The sequence below is a fragment of the Triticum urartu genome, unplaced genomic scaffold, assembly GCF_003073215.2.
Source record: "Triticum urartu cultivar G1812 unplaced genomic scaffold, Tu2.1 TuUngrouped_contig_582, whole genome shotgun sequence".
NCBI lineage: Eukaryota > Viridiplantae > Streptophyta > Magnoliopsida > Poales > Poaceae > Triticum > Triticum urartu.
Window position 1 is genome coordinate 1 of NW_024116526.1, and position 5,252 is coordinate 5,252.

General features: G+C 43.8%; 1 long non-coding RNA gene across 1 annotated transcript; it reads left to right on the forward strand.

Moving 5' to 3' along the window:
• The first annotated feature begins 1,957 nt into the window (after window positions 1-1,957).
• Window positions 1,958-3,895, forward strand: LOC125529757. Its single transcript, XR_007292738.1, has 4 exons — window positions 1,958-2,227; window positions 2,468-2,527; window positions 2,738-2,821; window positions 3,504-3,895. It is a non-coding gene; the product is annotated as an uncharacterized LOC125529757 (long non-coding RNA).
• Window positions 3,896-5,252: the final 1,357 nt, after the last annotated feature.

Genomic DNA, 5,252 nt, shown 5'->3' on the forward strand with positions numbered 1-5,252 from the left:
CAATGGCAATGCTTACAAGATTGAGCTTCCTCGAGACTATGTTGTGAGTGCAACATTCAACATTGTTCATTTGTCTCCATGCTTCAATCAAGAGGGTCAAGAGTCAAGGATGACTCCTTTTGAAGAGAGGGAGGATGATGAGGACATCCCAGGTTCACCTCGTTTATCACCTTCTCCTCATGATAAATCTCAACTATCAAATGAAGCTTCTACAAAGAAGATCTATTTGGGTCCCATGATAAGAGCCGTGCCAAACAAATAGAACAGAGGTGAATGCGCTCCTAGCTGATCATTATTCAAAACTATCTATGAGACCTTTATACTGCCCCAATCTTGTGTGCTAATTTTACTCAGGTACAATGTCGAATAAACAAGTTCATCTCATGAAGAAACCAGTTTTGAAGCTCAACAAGTTTGAAGAGAACAAGTTTCAACTCTGATGTAAACCAAGTTTTAGTGACAAGGGCAACTAGTTACACCCCAAGGAAGAACAACAAGCCATTTCGGTAATCTATTGTTGCATGCACATTTCCAGAATTCGTCCCAGAACTTGTTGCACCATGCCACATAAATATATGAGTATCCAACATGTGTGGGAGTACAAAATGGATAGCATATGAAGTCTACTTTCAGGAAAATCAAACAGTGCATCATTTGAAATCATGAGTCAATGGATATGAGAGTACCAATGCAAGTTGTCGAGAGCATTAATTGTTGCGCGAGACTCCATGTGTTTGTTGCCCTGCCCGGCTGGTTAGCATGCTTTTAGCCCCTCCTTTGAACTGTTTTCACACCTAAACTAAGAGGGTTGTTCCTAATATAAATACCCCTTCCCTCACATCAGCCACAACTCTTTGGCAATTTTATTTCAGCATAGGTTAGCTAAGTGCAACCATAATCTTAATAGTAGTCGTTGAGGCGGCGACCAGTTCGTGCTTCCAACTTTGTGCGTGGATTAAAAACTAAGAGTGGTTGGACGAATTTCGTGCGTGGAGTAAAAACTAAGAGTGGTTGGACGAATATTTATTGTCGTGTTGCATATGCAATAGTTGTTTGTTGCTGTGTTGCATATGCAATAGTTGGCTTCGGTCTTGTCAGGTTACACTAGTTAGGCATTACCTATTCACTGTTGACTGGGATCAAGGGGGAACGACTAGCATAGAAGATGGGCTTGTGGTGAAAAATAGAAAAAATGGTTCTGGACCATTGGATTGCAAATAGACGGTACAGGTTATGATGAAACCACCTGTGCGCACTATTAGCAAAAAGGACCCTCGCCCATGGTTAATTTGCTTCAGATATCCTTAACCTCCAAACCTGATCTCTCACTGCTAGGGATGCAAATGGAGTGGAAACTTTCCGTTTTTCCGGAGGAAAGATGGAAACGGAGAGGAAATGTGAAAAACGAAAACAGAAATTTGCAAAACGGAAGTGAAAATGAAATTTTTATGCGGAAACGGAAACAAAAATGGAACGGTGTTTTACGGTGGAACATGCATGAAAACGGAACTTTCCGTTTCCGTGAATATGAAATTTCTGTTTTTACTATAGACCTATGACTACTTTGTAGTCCAATCACCAAAGAGAACACAGTGACACAATTAGTAGAATTGATCTGAGGCCTAGCTTCTACTACCACACATGTACTTAGCTTGACCCTATACGCAATTGTCCAGTACAACTAAAATACTACGCTAAGTTGCTAACATAATGATATTATTTTGTAGCCATGTTAATAACTCATTAAATTTATTTGTTTTTTGTGTATTTTTCTATAATTCAAGGGGTTTTTTAAGTTTCGATCAATGCCCATTTCTATTTCCGTATCCATTTTGTATTTGCTCCGTGTCTGTTTCCGGTAGTATCTATTTCCGTATTCATTTATGAGGTTTCCCTATTCATTTCCGCTTCTACAAAAAATGTAAAAACAAATATAATAACACTTAGTTCCGTCCGTTTCCGTTCCATTTTCATCCCTACTCACTCCCAAGGAGAGTGGCAGACGGTGGCGGCGGCCCAGATCCGCGTCCTCTCTCGAGCAACTCGACTGCGGCAAGTCGGTGTTGGCATCCTCGCCTCCTCCCCATCTCTGGCTCTAGGAGCAGCTCGCAGGTATACTCCCTTGAGATCCGTACTCCCTTACTCCTACCACTCATGATCCGGATCCAGCAGTAGCTCGCCGGTGGCGGGCTCCTAAACTCCTTCCCCTCTCAAGTTCAACAGCAAGGTACACTGCTCCCACTCCCCTCCCCCAAATCTCTCCTCCAAATTTGTATATGTAATGGCCGCTAGCTACAAATCTCACCATGTTCGTGTTCTATCTAATATGCAACTCTCTAGTGTGCCTGTCAGAATTCCTGCACTAAATTTATTTCACAACCAATAATTAAAAACAGCTAGTTGTGCGTTCTGTACTAATTGCAGGAGATGGCTGGTGTACTAATTAATCTATCTCATTGTGTGCCAGCTAGAGATCCCACAATACAAGATTTTAATTTATGCTGGTTTGCCATGCTTGAGTCTTCAGGTATGCTGGTTTGCCATGCTCTAGGTTAGATCTATCAATTTGGATGAAATTAGAGAAACACTACAATCAACCAGATGACCTTTTTCGTGTTCCATCATATAAGAAGCTGGAGCTCTAGAAGCATGAACCACTATATGAAATTGTAGATAGCATTATTAGTGACTCATTCTAGTTGTTGCAATAAGAAAAAACGCATTTGGTTATTTTCAGTACCTCTGGAGATGCCTCATACCTGTTAGAATATAGATGAAAAGACCGGAGTATCCTTTTTGGGAATAAAAGATCATTCAATGGGTAAGTATCTTCCTGCTGGATCTATGGGGGATTGTTCTTATTCCCCATCATTATGCATGTGATGGCACATACATGAACATAATGTATTTGTAATCTGTTGTGAATCCTACGTGACCATGGTCGAGAGTTGTTTCAGAATTCTTACTGAATTGTAAACCAACTAAATCGTGCTCATTCTACACATAAAAAGGTGTCACCAGGTGCTAATCTCGACGATGAATATGTGAAGACTAATGAGTTGTGATTCTCCTTTTTATTTATTTTGTCCGCTTGTATCTCAAACAAATGATGTGACTAATCTAAAAGATAGTAGAGCTTACAAGCAGTTCATCTCAGCCTTAAAAGAATTTATCATTTATCGAAACAAAACTGCAAATATTTGCACCAAGAATAGTTTTGTCATTCTCAAGTGATATTTCTGATAATAAATGATGTGACTAATCTGGAAGACAGTAGAGCTTACAAGCAGTTCATCTCGGCCTTAAAAGAAATTATCATTTGACCTGCCGGCTGTCTGTTGTGACCTCTCAGTTTCATGATTAACTGGACCAGAGATTTGTTCCTGCGAGTCAAATGCATTGTTGATGCATATTCCGTCGATTAGCTCACAAGTAAATATTTGAAGTATGAATGTATGACACTTACATGATCTTGTGCTCAAACTGACTTGTATTTGCTTCAGTGTGGTCCTTCCCAGCAAGAAGCACTACAACTGGAGGTAGAAGCTAGAGCTCTTTTTTCATGTACGTCAAGAAACCAAAAGTTGATGCAAATTTTGACAGCAATGTGTGTTCAGGAGTGATCACCTTCATACTCGGTCTTGTTGGTCATGGACTAAAAATTATCATGTTATGTTATGTGTAAACTTGATATGTATGTATATCTGTGGTGTGCCTGAGATGCTCCAGTTTGGCATGCACTACGAATTTTGTGCCTAGGATGGTCCACTGACTCAAATATTTGTGCTTGGGGTGACTAGAAATGATCATGTCATGTATAACTTGATATGTATGCCTGGGATGCTCCAGTTTGACAAGTACGAAAAGAAGTTCTGCCTAGGATGTTCAAGTTGCTCCAATACTTGTGCTTGTGATGGTCCATTTTGAAATGTACTCATATTTGTGCTGAGATCGTCCAGTTTGACATTGACATGTACGCGAAATATTTGTGCATGGGATTGTCCAGCTTGACATGTACTGACCAACAGATTTTCTTGCATAATTAGTGATATAATAAAAGCCAGCATTTTCTACTTAAATATACATGCAGTACATCTGTGCAAAGAGGGGCATCAGCTGTGAAGATTTTTTTTTTCAGAGTACGCCAATGGCGTACCATATCTCTACTCCTAATGTCTCAGTTGGTAGTCTCCGTTCCGGATTTATTTTCGTCCCACCTATCATGATTTTTTTGTACCTACTCCCACCTAACGCTGAGACGCGTAGAACCAAAAAAAACTCCTGCCGAGTCCCCCACCCGCCTCCACGCCCTCGCACCATGAGTGAAAAACCATCCACGAAGCGAAACAAATAAAATCTACGAAAATTAACCAGCGAAAAAAAACCTACGAAAATTAACCAGCGAAAAAAAACCGACAAAAATTAATCAGCGAAAAAAAACACAAACGAATCGCACGCAGGTTCGACGGGGCTTCCCTCGATCTGTTTCCCAGGTCAATCCTCAGGACACCCCAGCGGCGACAGCCCTTCGCCATCGCCGAGATCCGAGGGGAGCCGCCGCCACCGAGGTCCGGGAGGAGCCGCCGCTGCACCGTCTTCCTCCTCTGCCGACCTCCGAGGCGCCCTACTCGTGGGCCGCCGCCGCCTCGCGGAACCCGAGGGTAGGGCAGGGCGTGATCGCGTTGCGGTCGAGGTCCAAGATCGCCGCCATCGACCTCTGAGATCGCCATCCCTCTCTATTTCTGGTTCGCTGGCCTCTCTCCCTTTTCCCAATATCTCTCTTTTGTGTGTGTGCATCGCTGCCGGCGTCCACTACCGGCCGCCTCCGCCGTCGATTGGTGCCCCCATGGCGCTACCGACTCCGATGAGATCTCCTATTTCCAACATATGCAGCCGCCTTGCTGTTCTGGCCCCATGTGCGGCCCCGTGGCTAACCCTAGCCACCTCTATCTCCGACGATGACGCCTCCTCTTCCTCTTGCAGTCCCGTCCTCGTCCTTGCTGGTGCTCCACACGTATATCCGATGGTGACGGCGACCGACGGGTTGTGGGCCTACCAGAGGGCACGGCAGGAGACAGCGCAAGGCCGCTCGTAGCAGGGCGCGTGGTCGATGCTCACGACAATGGTGGGCGTGAGCATGGCACAGGCAGCGGCCAGGTGCGTGCGGGTGGTAGCCGGCGAGGACATGTTGATGTTCATCCGGGGCACACGGTGAGTATTCTCTGTTTATGTGAATAGATGCATCAGCCATA